Source organism: Halichoerus grypus, chromosome 7 (genome assembly GCF_964656455.1).
Source record: "Halichoerus grypus chromosome 7, mHalGry1.hap1.1, whole genome shotgun sequence".
NCBI lineage: Eukaryota > Metazoa > Chordata > Mammalia > Carnivora > Phocidae > Halichoerus > Halichoerus grypus.
In genome coordinates this window covers 35,653,553-35,673,275 of record NC_135718.1, presented here as the reverse complement: position 1 = coordinate 35,673,275, position 19,723 = coordinate 35,653,553, and the positions used below count along the sequence as shown (strand labels likewise).

At 38.2% G+C, this 19,723-nt stretch overlaps 1 long non-coding RNA gene across 1 annotated transcript; it reads right to left on the bottom strand.

The window, feature by feature from the left end:
* Nucleotides 1–910: 910 nt before the first annotated feature.
* LOC144382556 (uncharacterized) lies at nucleotides 911–16,268 on the bottom strand. The gene is made up of 3 exons (XR_013449690.1): nucleotides 16,182–16,268; nucleotides 15,752–15,797; nucleotides 911–1,626 (listed from the first exon to the last, which is right to left on the bottom strand). It is a non-coding gene; the product is annotated as an uncharacterized LOC144382556 (long non-coding RNA).
* Between the last annotated feature and the right edge of the window lie 3,455 nt (nucleotides 16,269–19,723).

Genomic DNA, 19,723 nt, shown 5'->3' with positions numbered 1-19,723 from the left:
GACCATGTACCAGCTTTTCCCACATCGGGCATCGGCACCTTAGCTGAAATCATTAAGTAGATTTCCTTTGTTCCAATAAGGTTTTGTATTATCGTGTTTTGTTTTCACCTGTAGGAGGATTTGGTGAGGAGTACGGTGCCAGTAAAGACAAAGATGCTTTCTATGACGCAAGCTAGCACACAGTGGAAAGAGAGACCCTTAGGGTTCTGATGTCGGTCTCCAGGTCCTCCTCACCAAGCAGCACGGAGATAGCCTTTAAGCAGGAGAACCAGGGGACCGGTTCTGACCCAGCCAGGCTTCTTTTTTGCACACTGCATAGCATTCTTGATCCACACAGCCTCAGGTCTTTGGTTCCTGCATCAGGGTGAGGTGCACAGTGCTCAGCAAAGAAAACCTGGACAGACATCCAAATCAATGGTGTCTACCACAGTGCCCCACCCGAGTTGCAGGAACAAGCCTCCTCGGTGTACAATGCCTGCTTCAGAAGATTCTAGACATTAACACTGGATGGGAATTGGTACCCTAAACAGAACTTCTCAGGGTACTCGTGATTTTACTAAATTGTCAGCAACAATACTACCCTTTCCAATCTCCCAGGGCTTTATCTGACTCAAATCCTGTTATTTGTCTCCATTTCCCTCGGTGAAAATATTAAAAGGTCAGTGCTTGAACTAGCTGAGGAAATCCATGTTGTACCCAAACAGTGGCATACTTAACCTAATCTGAGGGAGAATTTTTAATTGAAGTACTTCCCACCAAACCCACATGGCTCATATGATCAGCACCAAAAGTCACTTGCAGAAAGCTGTAGGTCAGGTGTTGATCTCTTTTTAGGGCAGTTTCCAAGGAATTTTCCTCTGAGGGCATTATAAATAATAGCAAAAATAACAAAACACCAGCACCGATCAAATGCTATTTATTGGGTCCTAACTATATTCCAGATATCACACTAAGGGCACGTGGCCTCTGCCATCTCCTTCCTCACAACTACTCCACCGTAGAAGTATTACCATCCCTAATTTCTAGACAAGCAAACTGAAGTTCATGTATGCTAATTAGCTTTTCCAAGCAGTGTAGAAATAGATGTGAGCCCAGGACTGAATCCAACGCTCTCATCCTCATCATGGCAGGAGAGGCAGCATGGACCATGGATAGAATATGAACTCCAGCATGAAATACATCCCCAGTCACTGGCTGTGTGATCTGGAATAAATCTCTCAATCCTGGGCTTCTGTTTCTCCGAAATTCCATGGGCTGTATAAACTGATCAAAGGAGAGCACAGATAGGTGTAGACCGTTGCTTGAGGCTGGGCTGGCTTGTTTATTCTCTGAATGGAGTCAACTGAAAGGTCGTGCATAGGATACTCCCAGGTGCACACTGACGGCGAGGGCAGGATGCCCACTTGAAGAAGAATGACTGCAACTAATGTATGGATTTACGTTTGCAAGGCCAGTGCTCTTGAAGCTGTTCATGGGTCAGTCCCTTTGCACAGGGTGAAGAGTAGAGACAGCTGTCCTCCGTTTTCTGCCGTCTTGAGTGTTTGTAGTCATTGCTATCTGAATACCCCTGAGATTTCCTCATCCTTCTGGATTTTGCTGCTGTTGGGTCCTGGAAACTGCTGAGAGCTAAATCCAAAGGAAAAAAATATAGACTTAAAATCCATATGGTATAATATATAGGACTATATATATAACATATATCATACAATTTATAATAATATATATTTGATATTATATGTGTGTGTGTGTATATATATATATCAGAGCCCAATTACTAGCTGCATGTACGCAAAAGTACACAAAAGTTAAAGCTATATAGGAAATGAAGTACGCTGTACCACATGATGGAACTAATACATGAAATGGACATAAAATTCTCCAAAGCATAAATTTAAAAGGAATATAGATTTTATTTAATCATGAGGGGAAACATGATAACAAGAGCTTTGTTCTTGTCCAGCTCTGCCATTGGCTAGCTCTGTGAACTCTGTAAGACACAGTGAGGTCCATAACAAGCTTATGGGTCAGACAATTTAAATTATGGTGTGGCAGGGCATTGATCTGCACAATACGACAATACAATTCAGATGTGCAATAGCAACAAAACAAATGAAAGTCCTATTTGTCCCACAATTAATCACATCGTTGTAAGGCTCTCATTCCCATGGTGGAAAGACCATAGGGGAAAATGAAATACTTAAATTTGACAAGTCAACTTGATTTAATGTCAAGTTTTAAAAAGTCTCCTTCAGTGCAACAATTTTATTTGGACAAATAGTCAATTCAAACTCACACTCAGAGAAGTTCTTCCCTCTTTCTTTAATTTCAATATTCTCCCTTTCCTTCCTTCTTCACAGTATAGTATCGGAGTAGAGGGCAAGTCTACTGTGTATCTGTTTCTTGGTAGGGCTGAGGCATCTGGTCTACCTGCTTTCCTTCCCTCACTGCTCTCCAGTGTACATGTCATTGGTGCAGACAGGCTCCTGGGCACTTTCTACCGGTGTCTGGGAGGTACAGCTAATCCTAGAGATTTAGGGTGTTTGCTCGCCCCTGCTCCTTAGTGTCCTGAATACAGTGGTCAAAACAAATCAAGAAGTAAATGTCTGAGAAAGTATGGGAACAATAATCTTATTCCAACTCCACCCACAACATCAATAACCATCTATAGTAGATGACTCAACATGTTTTATCTCCAGTCCTATTCCCTGAGCAGGTGACATATGTGGCCAACTACTACTTCGTATCTCCATCTGGTGCCTGAAAGACACCTCAAATTGAATATATTCAACCAAATTCATCATCTTAATCCCCCCCAAATCTGGCCTTATTTTAGTTTTCCTTACAACAGTAAGTACCTCTACCATCTACCAGCTATTTGAGCTAGGAATTTAGAGTTCATTCTTAAAAGCCTCTCTACCTCATCAGGTGCAATTATTTTAACCTCCTAATTACCTCACAGATCTGAGCCCTTCCTCTCTGTCTTCACTGCCCCCTGTCTCTCAACTGGGCTTCCTCAACGGCCTCCTGACTGCTTTACCTGTATCCATTCTGGCCTTTTAATCTGCTTTCCCCCTCAGCCAGAGGGATGTTCGCTAAGTAAACACAGTGCCAGCAGCGTGCACACACACACGCACACGCACACGTACACATACTTCTTAAAACTCTAGTTGGCATTCTATTATTCTAAGAGAAAGACCAAAATATTTCACACGCATCTCAGAATCCTATGTCATCTGACCCCCCACTTGCCTCTGCAGCTCCCCTCACACACTTGCCTTTACTCTCTGAGTTCCCGTGACACTGGCCCAATTTCAACCTCTCAATCTGAAAGGCTCCTTCCTGACACAAAGCCTTTGTCTCTGCTATTCCCTCTGTCTTGAAGGCTCCTCTCCCCACTTAACCCTCCTTTTCCTGGCTAACAGTAACTCTTCCTTTGAACCTCACCTTAGCATCATTTCCTTGGGGAGCCTTTCTAACCTTCCAGATGATGTAAAATCTCCTTGTGAAATGTACTTTCTCTCAGCTCTCAAGTTTACATGTATGCATATGATTCTTTGATTAATGGACATCCCCTTTTACTAGATTATAAGCTTCCTGAAAGCAGGGACTGTATCTGCTTTACTCACCATTTTATCTTTGGCATTCTGAACCATGCATGGTACATAGTAAGGTGATGTCATACATATTTTTTATTTCCACTCATTGAATGCATAACTGATTGAATAAAATCCATCCAGAAACTCTTTGATGATTACATTTTTAAAAATATAATAAGTCATTGATATTTGTGGAATTGACTGTCAATGGGAGAAATGTTTTTAGGTTGGAGATTTTGACAGCTGTTTATGCCACCTATTAGCTTGGTACGCTTTGGAAAATCATTTAACTCAGCGGCAGCATTAAAATAATAAACCTGTTTTCAATCACAAAGCTACAGATAAATAGTCAAGTATTATACAAATGTAAGGCATTATGATTTTATTAGCAAGTTTAAAAGCCTTCTATGCAAAAGCCACAAAAAAATACATAAGAACACGTAATTAATGTTGAAAAAAGCCTGTGATTTCCCCCACAGACTTTAATTTTATATTAATCAATGCAATGTTTAATCAAATGTTACACTAAATATTTATGGAACATTCTTTAGGTAACGAATACCTTGCAAAAAATATCTATTTCCTATCATGTAATCATTATTATAGTTCAGTTCCATGGGTGGTAGCAGCTCCTTCCCCATAGATGAGAAAAACTGAGCTTTAAGCAGGTAACTGCCTTGTCCAAGGTCATGAGCTAGTAAGGGATGAGCGAGGGTTCCAACACCTGGTGTCTGTGACTTCAAAACCATCCATGCTTCTGGAAATTTGGGCTAATTTAAAGGAGAAATTTTATCAAACAAAAGTAGCATTTCACTTTTTTTAGTGGTTGGGGGGAAGGTCATTATTTTTTTTTTTTTTTTTTAAAGATTTTATTTATTTATTTGACAGAGAGAGACATAGCGAGAGCAGGAACACAAGCAGGGGGAGTGGGAGAGGGAGAAGCAGGCTTCCCGCAGAGCAGGGAGCCCGATGTGGGACTCGATCCCAGGACCCTGGGATCATGACCTGAGCCGAAGGCAGACGCTTAACGACTGAGCCACCCAGGCGCCCCTGGGGAAGGTCATTATTAAAACCCAAATTAGTAGCCTAGAAAATGGCCGGCAAGAAATATCTCAAAGACCTGAGAAAAAAGTATAGAGACAGAAATCATGAAGGAAAAGTTTAGAGACTTAGAATCTCTATGTCCACTGTTGAATCTCAGATCTGTACCTCTGAAACAAATAATGCAATATATGTTAAGAAAGAAAAAAAGAAGAAGAAGAATGTAGCAGGAGGGGAAGAATGAAGGGGGGGATATCGGAGGGGGAGAAGAACCATGAGAGACGATGGACTCTGAAAAACAAACTGAGGGCTCTAGAGGGGAGGGGGGTGGGAGGATGGGTTAGCCTGGTGATGGGTATTGAGGAGGGCACGTTCTGCATGGAGCACTGGGTGTTATACACAAACAATGAATCATGGAACACTATATCTAAAACTAATGATGTAATGTATGGGGATTAACATAACAATAAAAAAATTAAAAAAAAAAAAAAGAATCTCTATGTCCAGAAGACCTAACAAATGAATAACAGATATTTTAGAAGGACAAAGGGAGATAGATAAGAGGAGGTAGTAGTTAGACAAATAAATGGAGAAAATGTTTGTGAGATAATGAAAGACTTAAGTCTACAAGATTGAAAGGGCTCTCTGATTTCGAGCCTGGAATACTCTTAGGCATGCCTCAATAAAATTTCTGATCTCTTAAGTAAGGATAAAGAGAAAAAAATCTTAAACACCACCAAGAAAAAAAAAAAAAAGCTACCTACATGGGAAGAAAAGAAATCAGACTGGCACTTAGAACATTGGAAGTTAAACAATAGAATGAAATCTATAGATAAGAGCAAAGACAGCAACTGAATTCTATACCCTATGAACATATGATCACCCTTCCATGAAGGATGTGCAAGACTTCAGAGAGTGAATCATGCATAGAGTCCATTTAAGGAAAATACTCAAGAATATTCACTTAAATAAAAAGTGAAACCAAAAAGAAACCTCAAGATGAAAAAAGAAAAATAAAAGAGCAGTGAGCAAATAAAACTGATTGACTTGTACATAAATCTTGGTGCAGATACATGTAGAGCTGAAGATATAGGTATAAAAAAGCGAGGACAAACGATCTGATATTGCCCAACAGAGGGTTAAAGAGGGATGCTTGAAATAGCAGAGGAGGAGAACACCAATAGATACTAATTCCCAGCAAAATCTAGAAATTGAGAGTGAGGAAAAAAGAAAGGATTCCAAAAGTTCAATGGTAGAAAGAGAGGAAAGAAAAGTGAAAGGAAAAGTATTTTAATAGTTTCATCCTGTAGGGTGGGGGGGGGGGGAACTGGAGAAATAAAGCACCCCACAGTGAAAGCGCTCTGAGTTAGGGAAATAGTTTATTCATCTGCTGGAAGACGATCATTAAGAAAAGGGAAAAATACACAACCGCTTCCAAATTAACAAGGGGAAAAAAACAGAATGAATATCAACTAAAACCAGCTAGGTTAAGAAAAAGGAAACAAAGTAATGAAATGCAAAGATTGAAGAAATAAAGTCATTATACTGAATGTGAATACACTGAAGTATCCTAGTCAAATACCAAAACTGTCAGCCCAGATTATATTTATATTGCTATTTGCAGAAAACACACTTAAGTTGAGTGATAAAGAATGAAGGAAAATGAAAAGATCAGCAAGGAAATACCAGACAAATGCAAACAAAAAGAAAATAGATATGGGATTATTAATACCAGATAAGGTGAAATTTAAAGTTAAAGCATTGGGCGCCTGGGTGGTTCAGTCATTAAGCGTCTGCCTTCAGCTCAGGTCATGATCCCAGGGTCCTAGAATCAAGCAAGCTCCACATCGGGCTCCCTGCTCCGCAGGAAGCCTGCTTCTCCCTCTCCCACTCCCCCTGCTTGTGTTCCCTCTCTCGCTGTGTCTCTCTCTGTCAAATAAATAAATAAAATCTTTTTAAAAAAATAAAGCTAAAGCATTATAGAAGATTGAAAGAATCATTAGGTACTGGTAAAAAGCACAGTTTAGGAATTTCGCTAAATCATTGTAGGGGCGCCTGGGTGGCTCAGTTGGTTAAGCATCGCCTTTGGTTCAGGTCGTGATCTTGGGGTCCTGGGATCCAGCCCGTGTTGGGCTCCCTGCTCAGCAGGGAGTCTGCTTCTCCCTCTCCCTCTGCCCTTCCCTCCTGGCTTGTGCTCTCTCTCACTATCTCAAATAAATAAAATCTTTAAAAAATAAATAAATAAAAAGCAAATCATTATAAACTATATGTACTAAAAAAATGGCAGCTAAATAGGTGGAGCAAAAGCTACTCTCTGTATAAGGAAAACCTGAAGAAAACACATTTGTAATACAATTCGCTCAGAACCCAGCCATCAAGGGTACGTAAGGATAGAAGAATGTAATGGTACAGTCAATAAACTTGTCTTCATAGACATATGCAGCGGGGCACAGGAGGTGGTTTGTACCAGCTTTGGAGAGCCCGTCGTGAGTATGGCCACCCCACCTCCATACTGAGTGATGTCATGCTGGTGGCTAGAAACAGGCCGTGGTGGCCATAGATACACCTGGAAACACAAACACTACAGATGCTGCAAAGCGTCAACTCCAGAGAGCTGGCTGTTCAACTTTTATCAGCTCACCACTGGGTAGCTACATGAAAATTTACATTTAAATAGAGAATATAGTTTTTCTCATATACTCACGGAACATTTTGAAAAATTAATCGTGTACTTGATTCAAAACCTTAACAGATTCTAAAACTGGAGGGACTTTTCACAAACTACATTTTTCTGATCATGCGCCAAGGACAATTGAAATAAGTAATATAAAAGTGACAAGAATTATGACAGACAATTTAGAAACATACTCCTAGTAAGTGCTAGGGCAAAAGAGCACAATAAAAGGGAAATCAGAATCATCTAGAAAGCAAGGAAAGGGAGAACCATTCATTAGGAATCGACGCAGGCAAACGTAAAGCACTACTCCAAAGAAATTGTATAGCCTTAAATGTCTTTATTATTAAAGAAGAAAGAGTAAGGACAAATAATGCAAAGAGTCCAAGAACTAATCTTAAGAAACTGGAAAGAAAAAAACCACAACATGAACCAAGAAGAAATAGAGAATCAATAACAATAACAAATGCAACTAATAAAACAGAAAACACAGACTAGAAAGGATAAAAAAAAAAAGAAAGCTTAAAACTTGACTCTGGAAGGAAACAAATAGATAATTTTTTTCATCAGGATCTTGAATAAAAAAAAAAAACCAAGAGAGCAAACATAGAGCAATATTAAAAATAAGAAAAGAAATATAACCACAGATGTAGGAGCAATTAAGATAATTTATAAGAAGATGAAACTAAGGAGACACATTTGAAAATGCTTTTCCTGCAACACACAAATTATTTAAACTGATCTAAGAAGAAAAAGAAAATTCAAATATTCCAATGACGCTAAAATTGGAAAAGAGATTAAAAGTCCACCATTCAATGTAGCAGGAGGGGAAGAATGAAGGGGGGGAAATCGGAGGGGGAGAAGAACTATGAGAGACAATGGACTCTGAAAAACAAACTGAGGGTTCTAGAGGGGAGGGGGGTGGGAGGATGGGTTAGCCTGGTGATGGGTATTGAGGAGGGCACGTTCTGCATGGAGCACTGGGTGTTATGCACAAACAATGAATCATGGAACACTATATCTAAAACTAATGATGTAATGTATGGGGATTAACATAACAATAAAATAAAAAAAATAAAAAAAAAAAAAGTCCACCATTCAAAATAGCACAAGACCATCTGGGTTCATAGCTATGTTTTAGCCATCTTTTAAAGAACAGACAAATATTTATTTAAGCTATTCCATTCCTAGGAAGAAGATAAAAATGTCTCTAGTTAACTTTTAGAAGATAAAATTATTCTAATATCAAATCTCATAAACAAACCTGATCAAAATTTTTTTAAGAAAGAAGAGAGGAAGAGAAAGAAAACTTTCTTCTAGATGTTATTTCCGTAAGAATGGGGATGTTTACACTTAAATACTAGCCTCAGCACCCAGACTAATACATGACAGAAAGCAGGTGCTCAGTAAACATCTTTTGAATGAATAATAGACCAATTTTCCTCATGGATAAAGATGCCAAAACTAAAAACAAATGTTAGTAAATAGAATCTGACAACACATCAAAATATTTATAGCATATTAACAGATGCTGAAAAGACATTTGATATCCTAATGTCATAGAGTATTTTAATTAAAATCAAACATTACAGATGGAATGATATATAATACCAAAATTCTTTATTATTGTGAAAATTCTAGCCAATTCAGCAAGTAAAAAAAAGTAAAATAATGAATATAAGCATCAAAAGAGAAAAAAAGGAGTAATATATTATTGTTGATGCGTGCTCCTATACATTGAAAAGCCAAATATCTTGGAGAAATTTCCATAGGAATCATTGAGTGACAAAATCAAAATGCACTAAAGTGGACATAATATCTCAATCCCTAAAACAATAGCAAAAAAACACAAATATCCAAGAGGGAGAGAGATTTGTAAGCATGGCAAGATATATAGAAGGTTATTTTGGATTATATGTGTCAAAGAACTGAGTGAAGGAAGAATAACAGGAAGGAAAAGCCAGGTAAAATTCAAAATGCACCTACACATACACACTTACGCAAAATTATGTATCTATATGCATTTGTGCAAAATTATATATACTGCACGTATAAAACATATAAAGAAATTAAGTTAAAATTTTATTTTTATTAGCAAAATAGTTTTTAAAGGATTCATTTTTTTTTTTTTTTAATTTTTAAAGGGTTGCATTGCTTCAAAGGAAGGTACAGAATGAAATAATTCAGAGGTTATCCTTCCCAACTACAACTCAAGGGGTTGAGAGGAAGATTGAGAACACAGAGCATAAACTCCAATGCCATCTCCTTCTAGGGCACTGCCCTAGAACCCCTGGCCTGCTTCCTAACACGGTCTTTCTCTGCAACTTTCCATAGGGAATGCCCTCCAACTGCTTGGTGATTTATTAGCCATAAGAAGGAATTAGCCAACAACCACAAGTGTGTGCAGCTCGATGCAATTTCTCCACCAATGGACCCCATTAGAGGGTCAGTTTCATTCCTTTATGTTTCTGCTCAAATAACTGGATGATTAAAATTTCTAATTGTTTCTTTTCTCTAAGCTTCTTCTAATCCCTCTGCTGCACAATTATAAAACCAGGAGTAGGTGAGACTGTCTCGAAGAGCCTTCCTTCTAAAGCAGCAACCCCCCACCCCATTCATTTGACCATGGTTTTCTTAAAAGGGTAGCTCATTAAACATTCAGAAGGATGCCCATGAGGTATACTCCATGGTTGAATGGATGGTTCAAATGTGTTCAGTCATGCTAGAAATATTCAGTGTATTTTATCTTATAAAGTAACAAAAATATTAGAAAGTCTAAATCATCTTATTCATTAAAATTAAAATAATATGTTTAATCTTACATTTTTGTTATAAACTTGGGATAAAAAATATTTTAATATAAGAAGTGAATTTTTTATTCTTTATTACTTACCCTCTTAGGCATATTTTGGATCCTGGTGCAGTACCAAGATTATTCTTATATTTGCTTTCACTGTGGCATTATTTAAAAATCCCAGCTCGCACAAAGTCATGGGAACGAAAGATGCACATACATGTTATGTCTTGAGATATTTGGATATTCTTAAGTTGGACTAATCTAAAAAGTATTGATTGTTTCATTATGAACAATCACCTTTTCCTTTTCTTTTCCTTTTTCTTTTCTTCTTTTTTAGAGGGAGAAAGAGAGAGCAAGTGGGGGGTGAGGGGAGACAGAGGGGGAGGGACAGAAGGTGAGGGGAGAGGGACAGAGAGGGAAGGAGAGAGAATCTTAAGCAAGCTCCACTGCTCTGCTCGGCATGCAGCCTGAGTTAGGGCTCGATCTCACAACCCTGAGATCATGACCTGAGCAGAAATCAATAGTCGGTCACTTAACCGACTGAGCCACCCCATTATCTTTTTCTTTTTAAAGAAACTATAGGCTTTGATTGTTCATCTTCAATTTTGCAATAGTCCTTTGTGTTTTTTAAATTAATATATAACTTTGATAACTACAAAATTATGCTCTTTTGATTAAAACTCTTTAAGCTATGCTAGGTTCATGAGAGACTAGTTTGTTTATTAAAAATATTTAATTAACAATTAACATTCAATAGCACAATAACATTCATCACCTTTAACCACCCTCCCGAAATCGAGAGAGACCTATATGTAGATTACAGAGAAACTGAGTGGATCTGGAGCCATTTCTTGGCAGTTAGCTCATTATAGCAAAATAAAACTTACAACTATAAGGTGGAATGTCTTTCTAGAGACAAATATAGCTTGTCTACATATTTTTTAAAAGCTTAATTTCTCCTATTAATATGAATCTGGCCCAATTCCTTGCAAAATAATATCCAGGTCATTTCACAGTAAAGATACACTTGTCCTTCCTCATATTAACAAGGAGCAACTAGTTGCACACTGAAATCACTCTTTTTCTAGTCCTAAAGTTGCCCCTTTGTCCCCCAAAGGGGAAACAGACATCTCAGTCCATCCTGACACAACACATTGTTGTCATTACTTGATGAATACCCAGCTTTTCCCCACTAGAGTATAAACTCTGTGAAGTCAGAATCCTTGTCTATCTGGATGCCCAATGTCATTGTTTCTTGAGCTTTGTATAGTTCCTGGAACATAGTAGGAACTCAGTATTTGTGGAACCAAGAAGAGGAGGAATGGGGAGAGGAAGGAAGGAAAGAAGGAAGTCAGGAAGCGAGCAGGCATATAATAATAAATGATAGCTTCTTGTTCAATAAGTAGTCATGGTTATTATTGCTGTCACTACTCACATTTTATGGATGGAGTTCTAAGTCCATTTGTTTGCATTTACAAAGACTTCATTAGTCCTTCAGACATTTTGTTGGGCTTTCGCTACAATATAATCATATTTCCAGGCTAACGTCTCTGAAAGAAATTTTCTGTGGCTTCTGTTTTATTTCTAAGCGAAGCATAAGGTATCAACATTTCCAAACAAAACAAAACAAAAAAAGTTTTTCTGAAGATATTTGAACCAAGAACAACAAGTTATGTTTTCACAAGGAAATGGATTTTCTATTAAATGGCAAATTCCTTCAAATGGCTGTTTCATAGAGTTCTTGGCAAAACGGTGTTTTTTAAAATTTACGTGTTTAAATTTAGATCACTGAAAAGTCCATTTCAAGAATGTTTTCTGAACACAGAAAGAGCATCTTCACTCAGTTGTGAAGAAGGCCAATTTTCTTCTACTGTACACTTTCACTCAGCATTTTGCTCTTCTGAGCTAGAAAAACAGGCAACAACACTCTGTTAGCCTTTAAACTTTCTATTACAGTCCACATCATCATCTCAAGAGCACTATTATATTTTAGCGCTTTTCAGAAAAGTTATCATACTCAAAAAATATGGCTATTTGTCAACATCCTCATCTGTACCAAGATGACTTCTCCCTTCCCCTGCCTTTCTCACCTGGAATGCTTTCTCAGTGTTTGAAATCATTTTAAACTGAAAAAGTAATTCTCCATCTTTGTTGGTTTTATCCAAAAAAATGGAAACAAGGTGTCATTACTGTCCACATCGTCCTAACCCTCACCCATGGCAGACATCACTAATTGATTATGGCAAATCCAGTGCCTAGATTTGAACACAGAGTACATATCAACCTGGGCTTCCAGGCAGTCACCCACAATTATTTAGACTGTTTATGGTGAGAGAACACTTGTTTTGCCAGAGATAGTCTAGAAACTATCTGAAAGTTAGGGCAATTAGCCACCTTGAGATCCATTTCAATTCTATTATTCATTTCTATCTACAAATTATTTTACCCCCCAAAGTTGGGAGAGACAACTTAAGTAATCTTTCATACTCCAGAATAGTAAAATTTCAACATTTATCATGCTGTTGTCAGCCATCAAGTAAGAAAGTAGCAACTAGGTATAGGTTTAAGTAGTAGTAGTTGTGTGTCCTATGGGAAGATTGCAGTGGTCTCTTTAGATCTTGTATAAATCAAGAAAAAGTAAGTACATGAGAAGTCAGTAAGATGCATGTTATTGGAAATGTAGAATAAAGTTGGTCTTGGGCAAAGAGGAGTGGAAAAGAGGTCCCAAGAAGAAAAGGAGAGAGTATAGAACTAACCCTGCCCATTCAGGCTGACAAAACATGGGACAAGAAAGGAATGAATTCTGCTGCAGAATGGGAGGCCGAGAGTGTGAAAGAATCAACTAGTTCAAACCTACCACATTTTACCTCAAACAGTGTGGTGTCTGTGGCACTTTGCATCTGTGTTTGTGTTATGGTCCATCTACTCACACAAGTTTTCATTTCGTGGTACAGCATGTTTTTACAACTGAAGCAATGGAATAGGGATGCCTCCTGATTATGAAGTAAACTGGAAGAGGGAGTGGGCAATTACTTGGGTTGATAATCTTCAGAGCCCAAACCCAAGCAATAATCACACATTCCCACCATTTTCCCTATGGAAGTGGCAAGAACGTACCGTTGGTTAATAGGTTAATATTTTTAGCAGGCAAAATTTTACTAATCTATATGTTTAAAATGATTACATGCTCTCTATAAGATACTCTTTATTGAACTACAATAGAATATTTGGGTAGCAGAAATTAACTTCTAGGTACATCTTTCTTTTTTTCAATCCCCCAAGATCCATGATCAAAGCTGTTCTAAGAGTTGTAATACTAAAGGAAAGTACTGTTTTTCTTGTACAGAGGGATGGTCTTCCCAACCCAGTATCTATGGAAGGCATCATTTTGGTGCTTTCCACAGCAATGGGAATAAGTCTGCCCTGAGCCATCCACATCACTTACCTGGACCCCGTTACAAGCATACCTGTTAAGACAGTATAATTTGAGGTCATGGCCTCATTTTTTTTTGGCAAAACTGGGAATTGAATATGTGAACTTGTTCTCATATGAATGTCATTTGTGGGAGCTCAGTGGAGATACACTGTCTTTCCTATTCTTCTGGAAATAATAATCCAGCTTCCAGCTACCTTAATATTATGTAAAGTCCTGGTTAAAATAAATAAATAAATAAATAAATAACCTTGCCTTGAGAACCTGAGATCCACTCTGACTCCTCTCATATAGGTCCCTAGCTAATGCTAAAAGCATAATACGATTTTTATAAAGATGGGGATGTGCCTCAGCATAAAATAAAATATGCTGTTATCAGAAGGAAGCCAGAGGAGTTTATGAAGGTTCAAAATCTTCCCCGTATTTTTCTGTTTTGCTAAATATAGAAACGATGAATCATATGAATGGGTGTGCTCAGCGTTCCTCTCCCCAGCTCCAAGCTCTTTTCCTTTTGGGAGGGGGTGGCTTGAAATGTGGAACACTGTGTCAGCTTGCTTTCAACCTTCTGGTCTCCCATCAAAGCCCTAGAAGTCTAGAAACTGTTACCAATTTTTCCCTGGTCCAACTGGAGACAATTTCAGGAGAGAATGAAATACTCTGTATCAGTCAGAACTCCCCAGAGAAGCAGAAAGCAGAATCACATTTATTTATGGATATATACATATAGAGATAGAGATTATTTATATAGAGAGAGAGAAAGAGAGAGATTATATATATATGAAATATAAATAGGATATAAAATAGGATATATATACACATATATAAACACACATTTATATATATGTTACATATATGTGTATACACACACACACACACACACACACACACACACAGTCTTGAGTCAAAAATCTACAGGGCAGACCAGCAGGCTGGAGGCTCAGGCAGGATTTCTATGTTACAGTCTTGAGGCAAAAGTCCTTCTTCTTCCTAAAGGCTCAGTTTCTGTACTAAATAAATTCAGCTGATTATATAAGTGCCACTCACATTGTCAAGGGCAATCTCTTTCATATAAAATCACTTGTAACTGTAAATGTTAATCACATCTACAAAATTTACCTTTGCGACAACATCTAGGCTAGTGTTTGACCAAACAACTGGGCACAACAGTCTAGCCAAGTTGACAATTAAAATTAACCATCGTGCATCAGTCCTAGCAATGTCTCAAATTGTTGATCTTCTAGAAATTATTTCTTTACATCTCGTTCTACCAGATTAATAAATATGTGATTTTTCTTGTTCTAAAATAAATTAAAGAAATGTCAAAATGATGGCTTTATACACAGCACAGAGCCTTTAGAAGTAGAAGGGAAAATGGTGTCGCAAGCCTTAGAGTTATTTAAAGATCAAAGAAAAGCTCTAAGATATTGCAAGGTCCTTAAATATAGGAATAAATAGTAGGAATAAATGTAAAAATAAATTGGAATTGGAAAGCATTCCAAGGGTAGATGTCTGATACTGTTATCACCTCAGAAGTATACAAGTTCTGGAATTGAAGCAACATAGCTAAAGTCAATACACGTGCAAGACGCATTACACTAGAATCTGGAGGGTTTTTTCCTTTTACAGGAAAGAGAAGTACAACCTTTTTTAGGAGTTTACATTCTCTGTGATTGCTTTCATTTCAATAAATAAGATCAAGAAGAAAATGAAGGTGTTTTATTATCACCCAAAATTCGACAATAAATAGACACAAAGTGGAACTGATTTAGTTTGCGACACCATAAATGCAACATCCTATTGTTCTAAAAGTGCCTTTCATTTATTCATTAGTGTTGTTATTCAGCATGATTGCGTGCCTGCTCTGTCCCAGGCTCTCTGCTGTGGACTGACAACACAGTCACTTCTAGTATCATGGCAGTGACCCTCAGAAGGATTTGCTTGTATTTATAAAATACCTGGGAGGCAGAGAGATAACATTTTTTTTCTGTGCATAAATGCATAAACATTGCCTGAATGGCTATACCATCATCTGCCAGATGGGTACATCCGCCAAGCTGGGTCAACAATGTTTGTGTATGCTTAGTAACATCCCTCTTCGAAGTATGCCTACCTCCCAACACCTGCCACCCACATGCTCCCAAATCCATCATTTTTCTTTCTTTCCTGGCTCCTTTGAGTTTTTCCTCAACATAGCACAGATCATCACTTACTGTTTGTATCTGTTTCTTGTTCATCATTATATCCCCTGTTCTTGGCCTAGAAAAGGAAAAGAGATGAATGGTTATTTGTTGAGTGAATGAACAAATGGCAATTCACAATTATATGAACTCTGAAACCTGCCCTGGGTCCGGGAATGAGGGAAATATAGCTTACTCCCTGACCAAACAGGCATTCCCAACCATGGGCTGTCTATGTTACTATCTTTGAAAAGATACATCTTTTTACGAATAGAAAACCCAGAAATGGACCCACAACTATATGGTCAACTAATCTTCGACAAAGCAGGAAAGAATACCCAATGGAAAAAAGACAGTCTCTTCAAAAAATGGTGTTGAAACCTGGACAGCAACAAGCAGAAGAATGAAACCGGACCACTTTCTTACACCGTACACAAAAATAAATTCAAAATGGATGAAAGACCTCAATGTGAGACAGGAATCCATCAAAATCCTAGAGGAGAACACAGGCAGCAACCTCTTTGACCTCGGCCACAGCAACTTCTTACTAGACATGTCTCCTGAGACAAGGGAAACAAAAGCAAAAATGAACTATTGGGATTTCATCAAGATAAAAAGCTTCTGCACAGCAAAGGAAACAATCAATAAAACTAAAAAGCAACCTTTGGAATGGGAGAAGATATATGCAAATGACATATCTGATAAAGGGTTAGTATCCAAAATCTATAAAGAACTTATCAAACTCAACACCCCAAAACAAATAATCCAGTTAAGAAATGGACAGAAGACATGAATAGACATTTTCCCAAAGAAGACATACAGATGACCAACAGACACATGAAATGATGCTCAACATCACTCATCATCAGTGAAATACCAATCAAAACCACAATGAGATACCCCCTCATACCTATCAGAATGGCTACAACTAACAACACAGGAAACAACAGGTGTTGGCGAGGATGTAGAGAAAGGGGAACAAAGGGAGAAGGGGCTGCAAACTGGTGCAGCCACTCTGGAAAACAGTTCCTCAAAAAGTTAAAAATAGAACTACCCTACAATCCAGCAATTGCACTACTAAGTATTTACCGAAAGGATACAGAAATACTGAATCAAAGCGGCACATGCACCCTGATGTTTATAGCAGCATTATCAACAATAGCCAAATTATGGGAAGAGCCCAAATGTCCATCGACTGATGAATGGATAAAGAAGATGTGGTGTATATATACAATGGAACATTATTCAGTCATAAAAAAGAATGAAATCTTGCCATTTGCAATGACATGGATGGAACTAGAGTGTATTATGCTAAGCAAAATAAGTCAGTCAAAATCTGTACCTCTGAAACAAATAATGCAATAGATGTTAAGAAAGAAAAAAAGAAGAAGAAGAATGTAGCAGGAGGGGAAGAATGAAGGGGGGGAAATCGGAGGGGGAGAAGAACCATGAGAGACAATGGACTCTGAAAAACAAACTGAGGGTTCTAGAGGGGAGGGGATTGGGAGGATGGGTTAGCCTGGTGATGGGTATTAAAGAGGGCACGTTCTGCATGGAGCACTGGGTGTTATGCACAAACAATGAATCATGGAACACTATATCTAAAACTAATGATGTAATGTATGGGGATTAACATAACAATAAAAAAATTAAAAAAAAAATAAGTCAGTCAAAGACAAATACCATATGATTTCACTCATATGTAGAACTTACGAAACAAAACAGATGAATGTGGGGAAAAAGGGAAAAAAAGAGAGGGAAACCATAAGAGAGACTCTTAACTATAGGGAACAAACTGAGGGTTGCTGGAGGGGCGGTGGGTGGGGGGATGGGCTAAATGGGTGATGGGGATTAAGGAGGGCACTTGTGATGAGCACTGGGTGTTACATGTAAGTGATGAATCACTAAATTCTACTCCTGAAACTGATATTACACTATATGTTAACTAACTAGAATTTAAATAAAAACTCAAAACATTAAAAAAAAGATACATCTTTGAAGTGCAAGAACAATGGGGACCCTCTCTTAACCTGAGAGAATCAAGCTCTATTGCCCTGAAGCATCTACTGTATGTTAGAAATTAACTTCTCTCTTATGCATCTAGAATGTTCTGTGTCATCCTTAGGAAAACTGCAAAAATAGTCACTGAAATCATTTTCTGTGTTCAGATGAAAAAGGCCAAGGGGAGGTATGCCCATACCTGAGGGGCAACTTTTCCATACTGTATCATTGCAAATACACTGAGTAACTATAACTATGACTATAACTATAACTATATATAACTCTGTGTGTGTGTGTGTGTGTGTGTGTGGTGTGTGTGTGTGTGTGTGTGTATATATATATACATAAAACTATATATAATTAACTAGATAATTGCTCTTCATTATTGGCTCAGTCCCTCCATTTCCCCCTCTTCTGATTGATCCTGACCAGTTTAATTCTATATTGGTGGCAGGAACCTATATTTTGACGCTTTTATTTCAACGCATCACTATTAGGTAACACTTGAGGTCCTGTTTGTCAACCTTTGCGCTGCATCACCAGAGGGTCCCTAGGCACGGGGAGTTCCGTGCTTCTGGTCCCCTGTGCTCCTCATGCAGCGTCTGATATTTCTCAGCAGGGCACAGAACACAATCAGTGCCAAGAATTTCGGGAGATTGGGGCGGGGAACCTAGAACCCCACTGTCAAGTCTATTGCAGAGCATACAGCAATAGAAGCTAATCCAGGGACAGCCAGCACAGCAGGGGGAGGAAGGAGTGAGCAGGACTGAGCGTTCCCCAGCCAGTGGATGCCTGCTGGCTGGCTGACTCACCATCTTATTTCCCTCGCCTCATTCTCCTGAGAAAAATAGGACTCCCTCTCCCTATGCTTGCTGCTCTTGGTAGGAGCCCAAACCTCAAAGCAGCTGGGACAAGAAGGTGAAAACAAGGGTTTTTGATCACGTTATATGAAGCCTTGATACAAGAAGAGAGCCTACCTCCTTCTGTTTCTATGAAACAAAATATGGCTCAGCAGTTTGCTTAATCAGAATACGTCTTGGCTATTTTTTTTGCCTATTTTATCACGTTAAGTCTGCCAACCATTCTTTTAAAACGGATGTGACAGGAACAGTGCAACCCGTATGTCTCTCCAACAACAATAAGTAGAGAATTATTATAGATCCAGGAGAGGCATGCTTTTCATGTATGCTTATTGTGCTACTGAATTTCTAAAGTACAGACCCTCATCTAAAATTTCAAGTAGTATCTATGACAGCCTAGAATGGTTTTCTCATGTCACTTGTGGGGATAAGTGATACTGATAAATAAAATAAGTCATTCAATTAGGGTTTTTCTTTGTGTATGAAAGATGTTTGCTCTCACTTAATAAGTTTAAAAATAAAAGATCAGCCCTACACAGACTACTCCCTTCCTCAAAGACCTAAATCGGCTCTGGGTGTGTTGACCAGACCAAAAAGTTCCCCATTCGGCTAAGTCTCTGAGGAAAATGAGATGAAGCATATTTCCATGCTTCTTGATGATTTTTCCCTTCAGAGAAACTATTAGAATAATAACCCAGTACTCAGGAAGAATAAATATATAACAGCAATAAAAGCAGATACAGTTGACCTTGGAACAGCATGGGTTTGTACTACGCAGTCCACTCAGACGCAAATTTTTTGGATAAAAATGTATTTCTCTTCTTTATGATTTCCATAACGTTTTCTTTTCTCTAGCTTATTTTATTGTAAGAATACAGCATTTAATACATGTAACATACAAAATGTGTGTTCCTTGACTGGTGATGTTATAGATAAGGCTTCCTGTCCACAGTAGGCTATTAGTAGTTAAGTTTTGGGGGGAGTCAAGGTTACAGCGGATTTTTGGCTGCCCAAGGATCAGTGCTTCTAACCCCCACGTTGTTCAAAGGTCAACTCTACTAGACGACTTATTGGGAGCAAGCAGGTACTCTTCTAAGCATTTTACATTTATCAGTTCATTTAATCCTGATAAAAACCCTATGCA